This window comes from Hyaena hyaena, unplaced genomic scaffold (assembly GCF_003009895.1).
Source record: "Hyaena hyaena isolate Hyena2069 unplaced genomic scaffold, ASM300989v1 scaffold_1434, whole genome shotgun sequence".
NCBI lineage: Eukaryota > Metazoa > Chordata > Mammalia > Carnivora > Hyaenidae > Hyaena > Hyaena hyaena.
This window is the reverse complement of record NW_024082070.1, coordinates 205,549-229,634: the sequence shown is the minus strand read 5'-3', so window position 1 is coordinate 229,634 and position 24,086 is coordinate 205,549.

Genomic DNA, 24,086 nt, shown 5'->3' with positions numbered 1-24,086 from the left:
TGACTATCAGGAACCTTGAGAGTAATTACAATACTGTGGTATCCTTGACACTTCACAAGATTCAAAGACATTGCTTGAATGTCTTTGATATTTATATTATGAAACTATACACATAAGTTGATGACATGGCATGCATAATAGAAACAAAGTCTAAGGTACATAATAATTAACTGTACTTGCAGATATAATGGCTATAATGCTTCCATTCTAGATTATTTGAATTTGGGGATTGGGGAAAGAGGAAAAGGAACTAACACCTGCAGGAGAAAACTACGTGCCAGCCATTTCATATATATTCTTTCACTTAATTGAAGTATTGCTGCCCCTCTTACAAGTGGGGAAACCAAGGTTCAGAGGTTAAACAACTTTCTTGAGTAGATGTTGTCAATATGTTTATAAAACTGAGACTTGAAGTTGGATTTCTTCTACTCTAAAGCCTGTAACTTTCTCCCTTCACACCTCCTCCATTCAGTCATCCAGTGACCTGTAACTTTCTCCCTTCACACCTCCTCCATTCAGTCATCCAGTGACCTTAGCAAGTTTTTGTTTGAAGATTCTGTATCGCTAACAAAACAGAATTGACTAAAGAACCAATCAACATGCATTTCTAAATTAATTTATTTAAACTATAAAGTTTCATTTTATCTTTCTACCTCTGCGAGTATTCAGCTATCTACTGTTAAGCGAGACATGAAAGAAATTTACAAACATGTAAAACAGTGCTACTTTACTACTTTTTGTTTGCTTGGTTTGAAAAGTGTAGTCATTAATAAAATATGCTGTTTATGTTAACATGCAATGGGTTTATTGCTGTTATTTTTAAATGAACTAATATCTTCACTCTCCAGTTTAATTTCTGTTTTTTTTTTTTCTGGGATATTTATTTGGGGGTTTATGATATATTTAGATTTTTTTCTACCAACATCTTTTGAGCTTCATGTGTGTTTTTCTTCTTTTACAATAATTCATATTTTTTCTTTTAGTTCTTCTAACTTTTTCCTTTATATTTTTGAAGTTACTCTCTTTTTCTATACTCAGAGGTTTTTCCAGCTATTTTAATATTCACGCTTAAAATCTAAAGTTAGCTAGTGCATTTTATCCTTCTTCTTAACAAAGACCATAGAATATTTAACAATGATTAATCTTCGAAACTTTTATGATATTTTATCCAAAATTTTTAGTCTCAATCCACAAATTCAACATTATTATTATTGTTGTTTGTGGAGTCTTTTGGGTTTAATTGCTGATAGAAAAGATATCTGTAAATACAACCCACAGAAAAATACTTTGATATTCAAGAATTTTTAAGAATATAAAGGAATCTTGAGACTAAAAATTTGAGAACACATTTTCTGAGCCAATATCAGCATTTTTTCAATTTCTAAAGCCCAAAGGGCAGAAAGTTTAACTTCCCACCTCCCTACCCAGTGTAATCAGTCAATGCCTAAGAGCTAGAACTTCCAAAAATCCTCTGTTTTATATTTATTTTGTGTTTATTGTGGAGTCTAGGATATACTTTGTGCCCTGTCAGTAAATAATTTCTGCTTAACAAAAAAATTGAATCATTTAATGCCATGCCTCCCAGATTCAGCTGTAGCAGTAGGAAGCAGTGTGTCCAGTGGGCATAAAAAAGCGGGAGGAGAAGTTTCAATCTGAGGTCACATCTCACAGGATTGTTGTAGATAATAAATATGGCTGATTCACTTCTTCAACAAACATTTATTGTATACCACTCGGTGTGGGTATTGTTGTTAGACCCTGGGGAGTCAGAATTGAATATGATTGACACACCTCCTGCAGGCTTGGAACTTATGTTTGGGGGAGAGGTAGTCATCATTAAACTAATTGTACAATCAGTGGTTGAATTATATTTGTAGTAAATGTTATGAGACACCTGTAAGATGTTGTAAGAGCCTACAAAGCATTAAAAAAATGAACTTATACTGTCAATTACCTGCCTCTGGAAGCCACAAAGAGGGCTTAGGCTAGTTTCTCTCTCTTTAGAATAAAGAAGAGAGGGATGCTGAAGGGGAGTGGTTCATTCCATGTAGCACATCAAATTCTTATTCAGATAATTATTGGTTCAATAATTTGATCAATTTCCGTTTTCTCCACTTATATAGAAGCTCCATGAAAGAAATAGCTATTTTTGATTTGTTCACAGCAGAACCCCCTGAATTTAGCATAGCACATGATATATGGTGAGACATGGTAGGTGCTTCTTAATACTACATTTGTTGAGTCAATGAATGAATACCACTTCTATCCAGAAGGCTTGGTAGAGCCCTAATAGATTCCTACTAGATATATTTTGAGCTTTTCTTGATATATAAAATTTATAATTAAAAAGGAATAACAAAGGCCAAGGATTTTTGAACTGCAATTAATTTTTGCTAAGCAAGAGTCTGTCACAGCACATTAATGTGGCAAGATGTTTCCATTCAGAAATAAGAATCTAGTGAACATCAAACACAGAGTGTTCTTTTGGTGAACAAATAGCCAGACCAGAAGCAACCACAGAAGAAAACTGAGGAAGAAACAAAAAATGAAACACAACCGAAGACACAACTGAATACAAATATTGCCCTAAATGGGACAAATGCAATCGGGAAAAGAAGACTCCAATGAATGAGGTAACAGGAAGAACAAAAAGGAAACGGGAGAAACAGAGAATTTGTCAAAATGGCAGTACAATTCATGGGATAAGAACAGAGGTTGGTGATCATATTGTGAGATACAGATGATGAGTGAGTAGAGAGGCAAAGGAAGAAGGAAAGAGAAAGAGGAAAGGCAGACTGAGAAACCATCCAAGTCACCTTGGGCTGGTAACTTTTAGCTGACTCACTGGAGAGAAAGAATTAGATTTGAACAAAAATTCAGTTTATAAAAGCTTTCATGCATCTAACTTCCCATGTTGAATACAAATGGCGGATACATGTATTTCATAAGCCTACCGGTGGTGGTAATACATTCTCAAGTGAATACTCCAATAAGAAAATAGCAGCAGGTTGAGGGCTGTGTCCAAAATACCTTGGTTGGTTAGCATGCCATCGACCATTTGATCACTGAAGTGGTACCTGGAAAGACTCTTTCATTGTGCTTCTGAAATGGTATATATTCCTCAGTAGTACTGGTGCTGGTTGCACTCTGCTTTACCACCTTCACCAGGGCTACTGATTTGTAAATGTGTGTGTGTGTGTGTGTGTGTGTGTGACTGTGATATTGTGATTATAATAAACCGATAATAAGATTTATAATAATTATATTATGATAAGATTAAAAATTATAATTTGTCTCCATTTCTGGCATGGAGCTCCTAAAACCCTTGAAATTTCCTAAGTGATGAGAGAGACAAAAGCGCCTTCTGTTATTCATACCACACCTGAATTTATGTTAATTAGGTGACTCTTGGCAAGACACTTGAGAATGAGGACTGGTTGCCAGAAGAACTAAGCATGGTAAGAGAACTTTCAGCCCCACCCCCTGATCTTCAGGGAAGGGAGAATGGCTAAAGATTGAGTTCAATCAACAATAGCCAATGATTTAATTGAACATGCCCATGTGATGAAACTTCCATAAAAATCCAAAATGACAAGACTTGGGGAACTTCTGTGATGGTAAACACATGGAGATGTGGGGAAAGTGGTGTTCAAAGAGGGCATGGAAGCTTCACATCCTTTCCCTCATACCTTGCCTCTTCCATCTGGCTGTTCTTGAGTCACATCCTTTTATAACAAACTGATAATCTAGTAAATAAGAGGTTATCCTGAGTTCTAGGAGTTGCTCTAGCAAATTAATCAAACATGAGGATGGGGTTATAGAAACTCAATTTATGGCTGGTCTGTCAGAAGCTCAGGTGACAACTTGGATATACAACTGGCATCTGAAGGTTGGGGGCAGTTTTGTGGGACTGAGCCCTTAACCTATGGGATCTGTCACTATCTCCAGATAAGTGGTGTCAGAATTGAATTAAATTGTAGGACACTCACCTTGTGTTCACAGAATCTGAGAATTGTTTGGTGTAAGAAAAACTGCCTCACATTTGGTGAGCACGAGTGCCAGAAGTGAGGTGAAGTTTTGAGGGTAGGGGAGACACACAGAGGAGTGTTTTTCCTTAGAGTGATGGTAAGTAATTTAAAGCAGTATGGTTTTATGAAAATAAAGATGTTTATATAAAGATTTTATATAGTCTTATAAACATAAGACTTCAGAGAAATTCATGCTTAAGCAGAAATTACTCATCAGATCAAACATGCCCCCTTCCATGGTATACATCAGAAGAAAAGGTGTAAAGTTTCGTGCTGGGTCGGTTTATTGAATGGGGAAAGGGAATTCCATAATACCATAGAAATTGTGCAAAGTAATTAATATCCCCTTATTTTAACCTTTATAATGTAGACAGACACTAGATAATTAAAACATGAGGATAAAATCAAAATTCCTTTCTAGCTAAGTTTCTCTTTATTCTCTTCTAGCCTTTGAGTGGCACTGATAATTGGTAGCAAAATTAACTAGTTTTAGTTCAGTCTTCTTTTATCTACATCCCCATCTTTAGGAAAATCTTCCAATACAGATCAAGGTGTTTGTAATACCCAAGAATAAGAAAACTACTATGGTCTGAATGTTTGTATCCCAAACATATGAATATGGAATTCATATGTTAAAAACCTAATGTTCAGTTTGATAGTGCTAACAAATGGGATGATTAGTTCACAAATGGAATAAATATATCAAAGAGGTTCAAGAAAGCTTCCTTCCTCTTTCTCCCTGTGAAGTGCTAGTGAGAAGATAGCCTTCTGTGAGGCAGTGGGTCCTCAACAGACCCTGAATGTGCTGACCCCTTGATCTTGGGCTCCCCAGTCTCCAAAACTGTGAGAAACTAAGACCGTGAAAGGCAGTCACTACTTCTGCAAAAAAGATGGACGTCTTCAGTATTCCTGAGGGAAGAAGACCTGTGCTGATTTGTTCTTTTGGCCATTTATGATGTTAGCAACCTGGAACATATGGCTCACACATGTCTTGTCACTTCTACACTCTTCTCGTCTCAACCAGAAAGAAAACTTGTAATGAAGACAAGTTCACTCTTCTAATGCTAACAGCTGTTGAGTCTCATTTGATTGGTATATAAATAGATTTTGTGAAGATTGGTGGGTTAACCAATGATAATACTTAGGAAACAAATTAGGAGTATAAATTGTTGACTAAAAATAACTGTTTCATGGGGACCCAGTCCCATAGTGAGTGGGAATGAGGAATGCACAGTTCCTTCTGGGAATAAAGAACCTTCTGAGATGAATTACAAGTAATAAAAGAAAGTCACATTCTTAACTGATGAATGGAAACCCCTGAGGAGAAGAGCACTCATCTGTACTTTTCTCCTTTTGTGTAAGGCTGAGTTCTAAAATGTTGATTTTATTGTGTGAACTACTTCTTTCCTGCTCTCAGGTTTGTCTGGACAGAGAAGATTGTCATATAATTGCTCTGATTATTTTAACTCAACTTTACTAAATGCTCCAGTATTAATTGTTTCTTTTCAGCCTTTAATCGATGCATCATTTATGTTAGAAGCTATTGAGAAAATGTATAAAGGATGTATTAACCAGAGTAACAGAGATCTTTCCTCTCCGGCCCATTCTCATTCATGTTGCCCTATCTGCTTCTGCCATCACCTGGAAAGACTCCACCTCCCCCATTTTATTTTTTCCCATAATACTTATCACCATCTGCCATACCATGTGTGTGGGAAAGCATAATTCCGTGATGATCCCCTCGTGAATCCCATCCATGCCCTACTTTTGAATCCAGGCAGGACCTGTGAGTTGCTTCTGGATAAGAATATGGCAAAAGTACAGCGATGTCACTCCCTTGCTTACATTATATAAAACTCCTTCTTAGGAAACTGAAGCAAGAAATTCTCATGGCTTTCAAGAAGGCCTTCAAGAAGGCCTTTCACCACATGTGAAAGGACCACATGGCAAGGAACGGCACAGGCCTCTAGAAGCTGTAAGGGGCCCTGCTGACAGCCAGCAAAAAGATAGGGAACTCAGTCCTAGTGCTTTAAGCAACTGAATCCTGCCAACAACCACGTGATCTTGGAAGAGCATGCCAAGCTCCAGAAAGGACCTCAGCACAGCCTTCACTGCAACTTTGCAGAGGGCCCAGCTAAGCCGTACCAGGACTCCTGCCCATGGACACTGCGAGATAGTAACTACGTGTTGTGAACTGCTGATTTTGTGCTGATTTGTTACCCAGCAATAGAGAACTAATATGCAGTGCATCATATTTACCTGCATATGTATTGTCTGCCCCCGAGCCCTCCTGACACATTCATTAGCTTGTAAGCATCATGAGAAAAGGATTTTTTTTGCCTGGTTTTGAAACTGCTGTATCTCCAGTGCCTAGGAGGATTACTCAGCACCTAGTAGGCTTTCCCTAAATAAATGTTAAATGAATGAAATAAAATAAAAATATTCATTTTTGTAAAGCTCCAAGTTTTCATCAGTGAATATATTTCATATCAAAGCTGTTATTAAGTGAAGTTCAAGATAACACATCTTAAACTGAATGCCTTATTAATTTATTGAGAATTGGGGTCTTCCTATCCTATGGCCCTATTTTAAATTTTGATTAGAAAGTTTTGTTTAACACAGAAGGAAGGCATTCAAAAATTATTTAATCATACATTCAATTAACACATTAAACACTTTGAGTGGATAACTATACTAGGTCTAGGTATTCAGGAGTATGAGCTGAAGGAGACTAACTGCTCTCCTGTTCAGGCCAATGTGGGAGGTAAGCAAGTAACCCAGGAGTTTATACAAATACAAGGAATTCCTGGGGTGCCTGGGTGGCTCAGTTAATTGAGCATCCAACTTTGGCTCAGATCATGATCTCACAGTTCATGAGTTTGAGCCCCTCATCAGGCTCCATGCTGACAGTACAAAGCCTAGGGCCTGCTTCAGATTCCGTCTCCCTCTGTCTCTACCCCTCCCACACCAACACTCTGTTTAAACAAACATTAAAAAAAAAAATCAAGTACAAGGAATTCCCTAACAGCAGTATTAACAAGTGCTGTGTAAACAAAGGACAAGAGTAGTAATAGCTGGAATTACTGAGATTTTGTTATGCACCACACCTTCTTGCAAAGCACTTTGCACGCGTTAGGCCATTTTTTCCTCCACTATTCATAGCTTTGTTTTATAGCTAAAGGAAACTAGGTTCAGACAGTGTCACCAACCCACAGTTACACCAGGGGTGACTGAACTGAGATTTAGACTCCTACCTGCCTAATCACTATACCGATGGCTCTTGAACACTAAAGTGAAGCATTACCTGAGAGTTTGTTAAAAATGAGGACTCCAGAGGCTTTTTCTCCAGTGAATCTAGGAATAGCTCAGAAATATACTTTTGTGGGTTTTTTTCCAAGCAGTTATCCAACGGATGCTGATTCGGGGCATCTGGGACTGTAAATAACATGGCACTTTACTATAAATTCATTGTTAGGAAGAGGGGAAAATGAAGGCTTCCTCCAAGAGGTAATGCTAACATTAAAACCTGGTAGAAAAAGGAAAGAGAAAGTGAGAGCCTAGGCCAATCTCACAATCTGGAAAAAAAAAAAAAAAAAAAAAAGGAAATCAGGCATTGATGCATTGCCTGTCAGGAATTATAAGCCAATGTAAGTGGGTGGGTATGGTGATGTGTAGAGAGTTAATAGAAGAGGGAGGTAGAGGCTGATCATGAGAAGTCTGTCATCCTAGGGAGGACTGTCACGACTGTCACATGATGAAAAGTGTCTCGAGACAAACTTACTTGAAATCAGTTCCACAAACCTCTTTGTAAGAAATTTGAGAATATGGATCATTTACCTAACTGTTCCGTGACTCGGTTTCCTTATCTGTCATCATTTTATCTCATAGACTTAGTATTTAAATAAAATCATATACATAAAGCACATAACAGTGCCTGGCACATTAGCACATAATAAACATTAGCCATTAATTTCATGTTGAAGTCAGTTTGTTGCTCCTGAGTAATTCTATGCCAAGTCTTTCTCTGGTAGCTTTTTAGTGGCTGGATTCAATGGAGGGAAATGCCAAAACCAAGATGAACAGTTGAGAGACTGTTTAATGCATGCCAAATGTATATAGTTGGAGGAAGGATAGAAAAGCAGAGTCAGATTTGAGAGCCATTTAGGAGTAAAAGCTATAGAACTGAGGAACTACTGGATATTGGGAGTAACAAGATGCGGGACTCCAGGTTCTGACTGAGGCGACTATGGTCTCATCTGTCCATTTCCCTCTCTGTGGCCTGGCTGGTGGTATGGTGTTAGGATCTGGAAGGAGATGTTGGATATTTCCCCCCTTTGGTTAACTGTCTAATTTTCCCTATGCTGAAAGCAACATCATCGCTTCATCTGCTCCAGAGACACTAACACAGCCGATTTCAGTTTCTTCAAGGGGCCTTGGCCTTGCTTCTGGCTATATCTTGATTTATATCAACATACTTAAAGCCTCGTTAATGTCACCCAGGCTAGACTGTCAACCGGAATCAGCTTTCTAGCAAGTTTTCTCCCACCTCCTCTCGCTTTCAGGATCATCACATAAGGCATATGTTTCTGTCATTGCCAAATTACTGACATACACCGCAGAAAGTGCATTCCCATTAATTAAAGGGCTGTGTCAGAAACACCTTGACACTGGAGCTGTTGAAGGTAACCATTATGCATGCACTAATGGTATACCTTGTACCTATCCCCCAAAGCCTGGCTACAAAATGCCAAGGATTTGTCATCATGAAGTGAAATCATTAGAGAATATGGGTGACTTTTGACAAGTGCCTACACTTGAAGAACTTTCAGGGAATAGCAAAGCAGGGTAGCATATTTTTGGAGAGTGAATCTTACAAATAAATGCCTATTTTTAATATATATCGATAAGTACAGAGAAGTCCCTGCCTGTATCAGAGGCTCTAGCTCTTAGCCCATAATAACAACTTTCCTCAGTATATCCTGTTAGTTACCACTGATGAATCAGAGCCAACAGGCTGCAGGTTTATATATAAACATAAGGAATGTCAGTGGGACAGAAAGTCAACAGTATAGGAACCAATATATATTTTACAAAATCAATATGTGGCAAGATGAAGCCTGGATTTAGGGAATAAAAATTGGAGACATGGTGATCAGTTGGGAGATACTGCTGGGTGAGAAAGGATGAGGACCTGAACTGGACCAGTGATGGGAGAGATTAGTTTGAATGTCAGAAGAGGTAATACAAACACAGCTTATTGCTTTCCCAGAATGCACAAGTATCATTCCACAACTTAAAAACATCTCCAGTGGTTCCCCCTTTCTAAAGAAAAAGAAAAAAAATTCAACCTTGTTGATATCACAGACATCTTTTGCTCCAATAAATCTCCCAGCCTCTGAAAGATTTCCACCCCATTTATTCTTTTTTTTTTTTTTTTTTTTTTTTTTTTTTTTTTTTTTTTTTTTTTTTTTTTTTTTTTTTTTTTTTTTTTTTTTTTTTTTGCCACAGAGGACTAAGCTCATCAGTCTACTTCTACAAACTCATTTAAAAATCTCATTCAACAAATACTTACGGGACACCTACTGTATGCCATACTTGTTTGTCCTATGGTCTCTGTTCTAGTGATAGAGCCACTCAACATGGATTAGAAAGCTAAAAATCATTCAGTCATGTAATTGATGGATTTATTGAGTACCTACCAGGTTTCAGGTAATGTTCTGTGTTCTGGGAATGTGATTATGAACAAAAGACATTAAAGAATCCAGTGGCAGGAGACGTACAGTCTAGCTAAGGGGACCACAGTTCATAAACAAAGTAAATAAAATATTTGCTGTGCCAGATGCCTCTAAGCATTATGCAGGACAGTAAGTTGGGGGAGTGATTAAGAGGTGAATTAAGAGTGTCAGCTTTGGAGAATAGAATTTTAAATAAGGTTGTCAGGGAAGACCTTACTGCCAAGCTCTGTTTGAGCAAGGCCACGTGGAAGATGAAGAAGTAAGCCATGCAGATATCCAAGGGAGGAGCACTCCAGGCAGGTGAAAGTGTAAATGCAAAACTTTGTAGTGGGCTTATGTCTAGAGTATTCTAGGGACAGCAAGGAAACATAGTGTGACCAGGGCAGAGCAGGCATGAGGTAGAGTAGAAGATGAAGTCATACAGGAAACGTAGGATAAATTTTATAGATCACTGTAAGGATTTAGGTTTAACTCAGAGCAAAAATTTTAAGTATAAGAACAATGCAATATGACCTAGATTTCCACAAAGCACACAAAAAAAAATCAAAGCAGGGAGGTCAGTCATGAGGCTACTGCAATAATCCTTACAAGAGGCAACATTATTGTGGACCTAGTGGTGGTTAGTTGTGCAGGTGGGAAGAATCAGTTAGATTCTGGACACATTTTTGATTAATTTACAGATAAGATGTAGGGTGTTAGAGAAATAAAGATTTCAAAGATAACTCAAAAGTTAAGTTGCTTTATCGAGATGGGTAAGACATGAGTAGTCGATTTCACAGAAAAATCCAGAAGCTGGATTTTAAAACACTACATCTGATATCCACTAGAAATCTAAATGGGGATATGGAGTAGAAAGTTGGATATAATCATGTGTTAAGGAGAAAGATCCAAGTTGAAGACAGAAATTTAGGAGTTGTCACTTTTGCTGCTCAATATGGTGGTCACCATGCATATTTTTTTAAAAAGTGTAAATATATGGCTATTTAAACTTAAAGAAATAACAAAAAATTTAAGGAGTCTCACTGGGTGCATTTAAAGTGCTCAACGTGACTAGTAGCACATGTGCCTAGTGGCTATCATATTAGACAACCCAAATATAGAACATTCCCATCTCAGAGAGTTCTATTGGACAGCACCAAATTGGGAATATTTAAAGACAGGAAATAAGATGCTTGATTAAATCACCAAGAGATTTGTTTCTAGACTCTGTTTCTAGCTTGGCGAGAAAGGGGGGGGGTAGACAGAGAGAGAGAGAGAGGGAGAGATTGGTGGGGCATGGGGTAGGGGGGATTCTTTTCCCCGCAACACCACAAATAACAGGAGAAAAAGTTCTTCAGATTTTATTCTTAGAAATTTGTTTCAGTTTAATCTCCACTTCTCTCCCTCTGTCTTTGCTTTGTATTTCTGGTCTTCCTCAACTCATCTCTGAGCTCAGGTCTGTCTTTCTCATCTTCATCCTCCACACTGCCAAATAAAGATCGAAGTCATTCTCCAGTTTAAAAATTCCCAATAGGGGCAACTGAGGAATAGGAACTTAGGCATACCAGTCTTGATTTCAGCTCAGGTCATGATCTCACGGTTAGTGAGTTCAAGCCCCACCTCAGCCCCACACACTATCAGTGTGTAGCCTCCTTGGGATTCTCTCTCTGCCTCCCTCTCTCTGCCTCTCCCTTTCTCTCTCTCTATAAAATTTAAATAAATTAAAAAATAATAATAATAAAAGCTCCCAATAGTTTCATCACAACCTATAAAGGCCAAATCTGGTATTATGAACATGAAACTTCCATAACCTGTTCCTTCCCTCTTCAGCTTCATGTCTCATATTCTTTATCTTTAATTTTTTGATGCAACAATAATAAGCTCCCAGTAGTCCTCTTTTAAACTCTGTTTCTTACTTAGCTCCTTCTGGTCTCCTTTTCTGGAGGTAAACGTTCACCTTTGACAGACTTTTACCCATCTTATGTGGCAGAGCATAAGTGTTTCTTCCTCTAGGTTTGAGTAAGATGGTCCATTCTGTGCTCTTATAACACCCCAGAATCCTCTAGAGCATAATATTTAACACCTGTTACTGGAATGATCTGTTTCATCTCCCCAGTGGACCAGACCTCTCAGAGATTAGTGCCTATACTTTTTAGGTTTTTCTACCTGCAAGACCTACTATACTACCTGGCATGTGGAGGGGAAGGAAAGCCAGTTTTTGAACAAAATGAAAGTAATAGAGGGAGATTTTGTGGATTCTTGTCAACAAGTGAACTATTCTCATGCTTGTTCACAGTACTTCCATATACTTCCAATACCTTGAATTGCTGTACCTTTTCTTATCTTTCAGCACCCAACTTCAATGTCATTTTCTCTGTGTACCCATGTGCCCTCTCCTCGATCTCATCTTTTCTTCTTAGCATTATTTGCATATCTCCAAGCTACCATTTTTTTTGTAGTGATGACCATGTCTCTCTTTGGCTTTTATGGACAGGGAGGGTGTGATTCATTTATTACACACTGGGTCTTTTGTACCATTTATTACATAGTAAGCCTTCAATAAATGCTTATTGAATAAATTTTAATATGTATTGATTTACTAAGAGCTACTGAAATGGGAACCATTATATATACCATTTGATTACAAATTTAAAAAAACTATGTTTAGAAGTATATATGAGTGTAAATGATTTTTTTTTCTAAATTTATTTCTGAGAGAGAGAGAGAGACAGTGTGAGCAGGGGAGGGTCAGAGAGAGAGGGAGACACAGAATCTGAAACAGTCTCCAGGCTCTGAGCTAGCTGTCTGCACAGAGCCCGATGCGGGGCTCGAACCCACAAACCATGAGATCATGACCTGAGCTGAAGTCAGACACTTAACCGACTGAGCCACCCAGGTGCCCCGATTTCTTAAGATGATTAAATCTGGAATGAGCTCTGAAATGAATGATTTTACAGGTGAAGAAATTAATGCCAGGAAAGTTAAAATGAGTTTTTGTCTCAGAAACATTTCAAGTGTCTTGTCCATGACCTTGCCTCCTGCCTTGCCCACTCTACATCCTGCTGCTTTTCTTCTCCTAGATTCTTCCTCATCTGGCTTCTCACCCATGCTCTCAGCAGGGCAATGCTTGCATGGATATTTGATATGATGGGCAGAGATAAATATATATATTTCCCCAGCTTTGCATTACAGTGGCATTTTGACTATGAGGTTAAGATTTCTGCCTGAGTAGAAACAAAAGCTAACACAATATTTAATTTAGAAATAATGTGCATCCCAAGCCCACTCCTTTTCTCCTCATGGGAGTCTAAACCCATCCTGTACTTATTCAATAAAAAGAAATGGAAGGATCATGTTTCTTGCAATAAATTTTTTTCAGGCCAGAACAATGCTTAAAGGGAGATGGAAACACTTCTCTCTCCTGAATGTGCTATAACACTAAGGGGCTGCCACACAGAGAGCGGAGCTGACTGACCCATTTCCTCACAGGCAGGTTAATTGCATGAGACTTGAGTTTTTAAGAAAAAAAAAATCTCTAGACACAATATCCACTATTTAGGCACACATACACGCGTACACATACCATGGACAATGTACAGAAACAAATTATAGTAATCTCTCCCCCAAGAAACTACCAGTGTGGTCATACCAAGAACATTAAGAGACTTAATAATGAGCATTTACCATGAGTGACATTTGACTAATTACTACTTTCCAATTACAAGCATTTGAACAAATAGCAAAATACTCATACGTGTCATTGATCCAGAACCTTAAACTTCTAAATATGTATTTGTCCTTTCTTTTGGAAAGTGGAAGGGGTGACACCTGTCTTTAAGAAATATTTCCTGGGGCACCTGGGTGGCTTAGTCGGTTAAGCGTCCGACTTTCGCTTAGGTCATGATCTCGCGGTTCGTGGGTTCGAGCCCCGCGTCGGGCTTGCTGACTGCCAGCTCAGAGCCTGGAGCCTGTTTCAGTCTGTGACTCCCTCTCTCTCTGACCCTCCCCTGCTCACGCTGTCTCTCTCTCTCTCCTAGAAATAAATAAAAACATTAAAAAAAAAAAAAAGAAATATTTCCTTAAAAGCATTAAGGAAAGGACACTTAGACATAATTCTAAATCACTAACATTGGGAATATTTCTAGTTGCCGAGGAAATCTAACTATAGCCTTATATTTATTTATTTATTTATTTATTTATTTTTGCAAGGAGTTGATGGTTTGGGTGGGCTATGATATTTTGCTCCAAGATTTTTTGTCTCAAATAACAATTTTTCAATATGATTTTCTTTTATGTTATTTTAAACTAATTTTCTCTTTTTCTGCATATGTATAATGAGCATGAATAGGAAATGTATGTGGGAAACTCCCACAATCTTATTTCTCCTGGGGTTGGGCAGTGGAAAGTCAAAAAGCTTCTGAAAATGATAGATTTTATAGCTAGGGTTCTTTAAATGGAGTGTTCTAAACACCACAGATGTGGTTACTCTTGATTGACAGACCACAACTCTGGTCCCAGTTCAAAAGACGGGCTCAGTTCAAGGTTCCCTTTACTATGGTTACTCCCAGAGCAACTAAAGTGTTTTACAAAACATCTAAACTGGATTTAAAAAAAACCCACAAGGGTGGACCCAGCTTTCCATTGCCTCCTCATATTCCTCTTAATCATGTCCTCAAGTTCAGAGCTCTCAGAAGTCTGTATGGAGAGAGAAGTCCTCTGGGTCAGAGGCTTACAGAATGCTGAGCTCTCTGACTTTTACATTCAAAGCCACATCAGCACACAGCATCAGCTCAGATTTTTCTGCTCAGGAAACCATATCAGAAAGCCTGCTTTCCAAGATCTGGTTCTTGAAATTCTTGTTGTGTAGGCATAGGAATAATGCACCCATCTCCTTGTGTGCCTGACTCACAGATCCTGTTTGTTCTGTGTTGTTTAATTTATTTTCATATGGGGACTTCCTGGAGTAGGCCAACCATAGACTACTACAGCTCTCAAGGAACAAGGTTGTACCTGCATCCTTATGGGATAACAAATAAGAGCAACGTATTATCAGTGCTTTAAATCTCTTCATTACCCCAGTGGTTGTCCTATACAGAGATAACATTAGGTGAAAAGCAAAAGGGATACAGTCTCCATGTTCTCAATGTCAATTATATAGAGGGACCTTCTGATGAAGCTTTGCAGTGATTTTTGAAGTTTAAGCCTATCTTGGAGACCACCAAAAATCACCATAAGTACCAAATATCACAGCATTTTAACTTTAAAACAAAATCTATCTCACAATAAGCCAATGTATGTTAAGTGCTTTATATTATCCGGTTGAAAGAAAACTAGAAAAGAAGGTGATAAATTAATATGCCTGCAAACAATTTTGATGTCTACCACCATGAATTATTCAAAAACCTATAAGAGCCCATTATATATTTCCAAGGGATATTTTACATTAAAAACTTTAATATTCTTGTTCCAGATGTCATATTGTAAATAATACGACAGTCCTTTTAACGTATTTTTCCCTTGTCAAAAGAAAAGAAGGAATTACATATAAATCTTCTTTAATATCCTCTTCCTGGTGTATGATGTTCTGAGTAGCTAGAGACTCCATTTTTCTGGAAGGAATACTATCAATATTAGAAAACTGAGGATCTGTCCCAGATTTTCCCAAAATTCTCAGCCATGTAACTAAAGGTGCAACAACTCCCCAAGATTGCCAGCCTTCCCACCTATAAAGATTGCTTCCCATTGTCCCTGAAACACAAGCTGGCCACGCGAATTCTGCACTGTTTTTCATATTACTTCACCACTGTTATTCTCCAGGACATCACAAAGTGATCAGTGTTATAACAGATGTGCAAACAGCGTGGAATGGGGACCTGTAAGTGATGTTCCCAGCTCAGATTGTCAAAGGGACATGGAGGGAAAAATACTATTTACCAGGCAAAGAATAGCTGATGGCCATTTTAGAAAGAGGAATAATTGTATGAACAGGAGTAAGAATTGATATTTTATAGGAGAGAAGTTAAGAAATATTGACTAGATTTAGGTTCTCGGGGGTCTTGTGTGATTTAACAAGTCTGGATTATATTCAGAACATTAGAATGAGTTAAAGAAGCACTTAAAAAGAGGAAAGAAAGTAAACATGATTCTATTTTATAAAGAGAACTCTGGAAGCAATGTGGAGAATAGATTCAATCAAATTAAGGCTGAAGACTTAACTTAGTTTAGAAGTAACTATAATGCATTCCTTCCCCAGAGAGAAATGACGAGTGATTGAATTAAGGCAATAGCTATGAAAGCAGAGACAGGATGGATCCCAGAAATGTCATCTACACTGGTGGCCAACGAGATAGGGAAGGTAATGGAGAGTGAAGAATTCAAAATGATTCTCTAGCCATTTTATTGCCTTGAAAATTTGTGTAGATGATACCACTCCTCACAGAGATATGGACTTAAAGAACCAAAAGTTTTCTTTGGATAGGGTGGTGAAAAAAAAGAAAAAAGAGTCTAAGTAAACTACGGGTTGTGAAATAATAATGAAGTCAATGTAGACTAACAGGCACTGCCCTATTTTATCTTTATCTCATTTTCTCCTCATAGAAAACCTCTTTGAAGTGATTCTTATTACTATTATTCTGTTACAAATAAAGGAATTGAAGAAATGAAGTAATCTTTCCAAGGTTACCCAGATAATTAAATTCTTCTTACATGTCCAGTAGACTGTCAGATATGCATGGCTAATGCTCAGAAAAGAAGGCTCACCTGGACATGTAAGTATAGAACTTGTTAACTTTGTAGCTGACATCATGAAAGTAGACATGCTCACCCAGTTGTATGTGGAGTGAGAAGAAAATACCAAAGGCAAATCTCTGGGGTAGACAAATCTCCCAGGAACACAATGAAGAAGCAAAACGTGGAACGGCAAGAAGTCTAGGTAGAGACTATTACCAAGAAGGATGAAATGCTTTAACATTTAAAATCTGCAAATTGGGCAGGTAATGCAATAGGTCTTCTGGATTTGGTATCTAGTAGGTCAGGAGCAGCTTGAAGCAAAGGGTAGTGGATTTTTCAGGGCTCAAATAAGATCACAGTGTGTTCAGGCATTATTAGCAGGGCAGCAAGTGAAGACAGAAAACCCAACCTCTAAAGCAACCTTGCTGTGAAGCCAAAAGAGAAGAGTAGTAAGATCTGGGGAATAGGTTGGTTCATTGTGTCATTGTTTTAAGATGGTTACAACTTGAAGAGAAAGTGTCAAAGTATAAAGTTGGGGATAGAAGAAGGGACAACTGCTGGAATACTGTTCCTTGAAAGAAGGTTTTTAGCGAAAGGGACTAATGAAACTTAAGCAAAAGCAGAGTTCCGTTTCCATTAAACAGCAGGAAGGTTCTTTTTTCTCAATATCCGCATCCTTCATTTAGGCTTTCTGAACAAGATAGAGGGACATATGAGTGAAGTTGTTTATTTTGCTTAAATATTATGTATGTTAAGTATTTTTGAGGATTTAAAATTCTTCTCCCTAACAATAGACTCCTGCAGATGATTAAAGATTCAAGATGAGCGTCTTTTTGTCTATCATTGGCTTTAATTTTTATATCTCTTTTACTTGTGGAAAAGCTGTGGAAGACATAATGTAACACAGGCAATCATTTAGTGAATGTTCTTTTTTCTTTCAAAACACATTCTTCCAGTGGAAGCTTAATAGCTATTGTAGATAAAGAAAGAATTACCTCAAAAAGGGATGGGGATATGCATTCGAAAGTTTTGTTCACTTAACAGTCCCTGCTGCTGCCTTACAATTTTAAGCACATGTACTTTTTACTCCTATGACTATCTCTGTGCACCCCAAACTACTTTTTAAATCTTTGGTTGCTTTAGTCTCCTTGGACTGCCATAATAAAATACCATAACTGGGTAGCTAAAACAACAGAAATTTATTTTTCTTACAGTTCTGGAAGCTGGAAAGCCAAAATGAGGTTACAAGCACTGTCCAGGTCTGGAGAGAGGTCTTTTCCTTGCAGTTGCATTTTTTTTTATATCTTCACGTGATAGAGCCGTCTCTTCTCTCCTTATATGGCTGCGGTCCTATCGGCTTAGGACCGCACCCTTATGATCTCACTTAACTTTAATTAACGCCTAAAGGCTCTTTCTCCAGACACAGCCAAATTAGGGGTTAGGGCCTCAACGCATGGATTGGGTAGGGGAGAAAGGCCTCAGCCTATAGTATTAGTATTGTAGTTAATGCCATTCACTAAATGACCCACCGGCCCTTCTAGCTCCATCAGCTGTTGATCATCTAAGATTGCACAAACAGCACATTTGCCACACCTGGAACACTGTTTGGTCAGGGAAACCTAGTAAGGAGTCCACTAGTCCTCTCGCTGCCTGGGGCTCTGAGGTAGCACAAAGGGACTTAACAGGACTTGTGGGCAGGGAGAGGGATCCTGGCCCTCTGGCTGCGAGACTTGCCACTATATGAAAAGGAAGTACCAGAGCCTCCTCTAGAAAGATCAGGTGCTGCTCCAAGACTTGCAGTTACAGTAGCAAGAGGTAGGAAAATTTTTTTTTTTTTTTTACCTTCTAGGTAGTCTACTAAGAAAGGTATGCCCTATATCCTTGTCCAAGCAGTTTTCTATGCATATGACCAGCGTTGAAACTAGGCTACAGCTGCAGGGGGCCACTCTCACGTCAGGCTAACCCCAACCTCTCATTTTCCTACCTGACTCACATACCAGCCACTCACAGCTGTTTTTCCCAAAGTAATTAAAGTGTTTCACAAACCTAACATTTAAGTACCTACTTCTATCTGCCTAGGATATCTCTTCTTTGTAGGGAACATCTTCTAACAACCCTTCATTTATGAGACATTCTCTATGCACCACAACATAGCCAAGAGAAATCTATTCTTAAGTCGTCTTAACCACAGCACTTACAATATCATATCAAAAGTATTTATTCCAGCGGCCCCTGGGTGGCTCAGTCAGTTAAGCAGTTGACTTCAGCTCAGGGCATGATCTCTCAGTTCATGAGTTTGAGCCCCATGTCAGGCTCTGTGCTGACAGCTCAGAGCCTGGAGTCTGCTTCAGTTTCTTTGTCTCCCTCTCTCTCTGCCCCTTCCTCGCTCATTCTCTCTCTCTCCCTACCTCTCTCTCTCTTACAAATAAATAAACATTAAAAAATTAAGTATTATATTTATTGAATATGAATTTGTTAAAGGCAGAAATTCTATCTCAACCTTTCTTATATTCTCAGGTTTTATTAGCAGGCCAGTTATATGGTAAATGTGTGTTGAGAAAATCCTTAAATGAAAGAACTACTCCAATCTTAGAATTCCTAAAAGCATGTGTGATTTATACCTTACATTGTGTTTACTGTTTCATTGAATCCAGTCTTTCAACAAAGAGTTATTTGATGTTCCAAGCACCATACTAGGTCCCTGGTAAAACCATAAGGGAGCAAAGTGGAGTCTAGAGCCAGAAGGACTGAGTTCACATGTGGACATATCCAGTTGCTCATGAGTTTGAGCAAGATACTTTATCACTTTAAGCTCTAGCTTCATTATATGTAAAATGGGGAGGACCATAGTGCTTTCTGATGTGATGTGCTATGAGAGCTAAATATGATAAATTAATTTAGAATATTTAGCACCATTTTGACATAAAGTAAGCACTCAGTGAAAGATATTTTTTTCTTCTTCCCCTTCTTCTTGTCACTGTTACACAAAGAATGATCACTGCTCTCGTGGATCCCATCCTGAGTAAGTACACAGGAGCCCTTTGAGTTGACATTAAGCTGTTTCACATGCGTAAATATTACTTGTCAGACAGGATTGTATATTCCTTGCAGGTAGGGATTCTGTAAAAAATGGGACCTCTTTGGGAAGAGCAATTTGTTCTTCATGACAACGATGTAATATCATTGTTAAAGTCAGGAAAAATATTTAGCTGCTTGATGTATGCATTCAAGTATGATAAAAGAAGAATCCAGGCTGACTCTCATCCACTGAATGAACAACAGTAAGAGCAATAATAAAAATATACTTTGAGGAAATAGTTGCTATGGATTAGGCACAGTGCTCTATATGAATTACATTGTTTTCTCCTCCCAGCAAACACTTGACGTAAATATACTTTACTTCAGTGGAAATTGAGTTTCAGAAATCTTAAGTAAGCTGCCCAGTCACTTCCTCTTCTACCCATAACTCACTACACTAGTGATTCTCAGTTTTTAAAAGAGTTAACGACACCCTGGCACTTTATATTTGATTTTGTGATGTTCTGTCTTTTTCTAGTCCCACTTGTATCTTTCTGTTCATCTCTAAACTATAAAGCAATATGTGACGCATCCCATATTTGTCTCTTAGAAATATACTTAGATTATTTTTGTTTTGAGGGCTTTCTTTTAAAGAACTGTAGAGTGCTACTATAGGAGAATAGAAATCCTCTGGGAAATGGGGAACCCACAGTGGGAAATAGGTAGAAATAAGCAGGAATAACAACTGAGCATGTTGTATATGGGGAGTATCTAATATGTATTCTGATAGCCTGTGCCATATTTGGTCTCCAATATGGGCTAAAGGGAGCAAGTGGTCACAATAGATGTCACGAGCAGCCCCAAGAATTTGACTCATTTTATCTCTTCTTAAAATGCTTCATAGTCTTTGTTGGTGACTATTATATAGTTAGATTTGGAATATTTTGTGTGCTGTGTTTTTGTTATGGGATATGTGTATAGTCTGAAGTGAATGGCAATTGGGTATGATAACCCCTGTGTCCTGATTTAGCAATTGTCCTGAATATTTCATTTTTATTTTTATTTTTTAATGTTTACTTATTTAAGAGAAAGTGAGTGCACTCAGGGGAGGGACAGAAGGAGAAAGTGAGAGAGAATCCCAAGAAGACTCCCCACTATCAGCAAAGAACCCAACACAGGGCTCAAACTCACCAACTGTGAGATCATGACCTGAGCTGAAATCTAGAGCCACTATGCTTAACTGACTGAGTCACCCAGGTGCCCCTGCCCTGCATTTTTTCATTTTTAAAGTAAGTGATATTATTTTTTAAAAGAACTTTCTTTTTTTATGCTTTTATTTATTTCTGAGAGAGAGAGAGAGAGAGAGAGAAACAGCGTGAGCAGGGGAGGGTCAGAGAGAGAGGGAGATACAGAATCTATAGCAGGCTCCAGGCTCTGAGCTAGCCATCAGCACAGAGCCCAATGCGGGGCTCCAACCCACGAACCGTGTGATCATGACCTGAGCTGAAGTCAGATGCTTAACCAACTGAGCCACCCAGGTGCCCCATGAAGTAAGTGATATTATTAATAGTTATAATAAAATAAGCCACCATAGATCTGGAAGACACCCATCTTATTCTTTCTTCCGGCAGCATGGTCATATCTGTTGGTTTGTGAGATTATACGTAATGAACGAAAATCATACATCAATATACTTTTAAACCCGAAAGATGACCAGGGATAATTGATCTTTCTTTACCAACTCTTTTTGGGGGCAACATATCTAATAACACACCCTTTCAAGGGAAGCATGCAGTGTATTCTCTAATAAGATGAAATGCTCTTGGACACAATGGCTAAGAGCAACAAATTCTTTGTAGTCTTGGATAGAAGTGGAAAAGCAGTCAATACTGTTGCCCTTCTGGGACATTTGCTGTGTGCAAGGACCCATGCAGTGACCTAAGAATGCATGAGGCTGCCAGACAATCAGACTACTGGCCTGTAGTGTGCTGGACAGCCAAAAAATGATGGTCATGAAAGTGTGCTTCATCATAGAAAAATAGTCTCCTCAGATCACTTTATGTGATCATTATTCTGGTGTAAGGAAATGGTCATAACTGCTGAGTGGAGGTCTGTAGAAGTCTCTCTGACAACCTAAATAGACCTATTCTCTCAGATAATGCTTCTCATTACTAGTAATCCACCATCATTATGCCCTTTGGTAGGAAGAGATTGGTGCTTAGCTTCAGTCTACATTGTAAGTGCCTCTTTCATAGCCAGTCCCTTCCTAGACTGGAAGTGTGACCACGAAATTCTTGTAGTTGTCCTTCTCAGGAGATGAAGCCCTCGGCTTCTGCTGTTTATGATCATATCTCTTGAACATGAAAGATACGCTCTGAAGTCCTGCAGAGAATTTCTCCTTATTTTAAAGCCCCCATTGGGGCACTTGGGTGGCTCAGTCGGTTAAGCATCTGACTCTTCTGTTTTCAGCTCAGGTCATGATTTCATGGTTGTGAGATTAAACCCCATGTCGAGTCTCACGTTGGAGTTCCGTGCTGGGCATGGAGCCAGCTTAAAATGATCTCTCCTTTGTCCTCTGCCTCTCCCCAGCTCTCATGCTCTCTCTCTCAAACAAAAAAAAACAAAAACAAACAAACAAACAAAAAACCCTATTATTCGTATGAACTTTTAAGATAAAATCACTGAAACCTTTGGGTTGTGTGCTTTGGCCTACAGAAACAAGATTTGCTAGATTCAAACAAATTCTCTAGGATTCAGTTTGTTCTATCAGATGAATCTGTGTTATGTAAAGATAAGAACTACATGGAAAAAATAAAGCAGAGAATAGAGATACAAAGTTCTATGGATTTCAATTTTAGATCAAGTAGTCACAGACGGTTTCACTATAAAGATAATGTTTTTTAAAAAGGCCTGAAGGAAATGAAGAAGATATCACAAAATATTAGGGGAAAGGAGCCTTCCACTAATGGAAAATGAAGACACAAAGGCCCTGCAGCAGGGCTGTACCTGGTGGGCTCAAAGAAGAGCAAGGAAGATGATATCGTAAGAAATAGTGAAGGAGGAACAAGAACAAAAGTCAGAAAGATAATACATACTACATACAGCAGCAACAGCCAATAGAAATACAATGTGAGTCATATAAGCAATTTTAAATTTTCCAGTAGACACATTAAAAAGTAAAATATAGAACATGCAAAATTAATTTTAATATGGTCTTTAATCCATTATATGAAGAGTATTGTCATTTTAACCCATCATGAATGAAAAATATTGACACATTAAAAAAATTTTTGTACAAAGTCTTCGGAATCTGTTGTGCATTTTCTATATACAGTACGTCTCAATTTGGACTCCTTATCTGGAGCCCTCAGTAGCCACATGTGGAGATGGCTTACTGTGCCGGACAGTATAGACTTAGAGACTTGAAAGCTCCTTTAAGGACTTTGGATTTTACTCTGAGATAGAAAGCTACTGGAGGAGTTTTAGAACAAAAAAGAGGTATGCTTTGACTCACACGCTTTAATGAGATCACTCTGACTACTGTGTTTAAAGACTGAAACATGGAAAAGGATCAGATCTGAAGACGATTACAAATTTCCACATGACACAGGATAATATCTCAGGTGTTGGTCATGGAGGCTGTGAGGCATGGATGAGTTCTAGATATGTTTTGAAAGTAGAGCTGACAGAATCTGCTGTCAGACTGGTTGTCAGATATGAAAGAGAGCTACAAATTGTGCCAGATATACATATATTTTTTAAAGTGTCTCTGATAATTGCAAAGAGTGATGTTGGTCAAGATCATTGGTCTGATGGCAACTCCCTTTTATCTTGATGTAACCCCCACTGCTTTGCTTTCCTGATGAATCTCTAAGTCTGGAAAGTTATTTATTTTGGATAGGGAAGTAATAGGATTTGGAGCAGGAAAAGTAGGTTAGGACTTCAAAGTACCTTAGAAGTTAGGCATTGATGAGATAGGTTAGAAGCAGTGAGTGTCTGCAAGCAGAGAAATTTTATAATTAAACTATGATTCAGAAAATGCCAGTGAAGAGAAGGAGAAAGACTGCTGTGAAGCCTGTTCTGAGGGCCTAAAAGGGCCCAGAGGCTTGGGCTGGGGAGTTTTATAAGTACTGTCATTTCTGCTTATTGATCAGGATTCTGTTTATTCACTGTCTGAAATTCATGGAGCTATACAGTTGTCGTATGTCATATATGTGTATTCATTAAAAAGCAAAATAAAAAGAAACTGGCCATCTCTCTGAAATGTATCAACATTCATCAGGATCATATTATAAAACTGAAAAGCCCAATGTTTTAATTTATAGTGAGAAATACAACTATTGTTTACACTGAACAATTGCCTCAAATGAATTTTTTGGTAAAATGACATAGGAAGCCAAAATATGATCAGAAGGCAGTTGGCTGAGAGTGGAAACAGAACACATAGAGTTATTTAAATGAATTGATGACTGGCGTTATTGAGCCTTGATCATGTAATTCACGCATCCTCACCACAGACACACCATAGAGCTTCAGGGCCTCATGCTATTCTCTGTGGAGTTTGCTGAATTACATCTCATTGCTCTTTTGCCTTTCA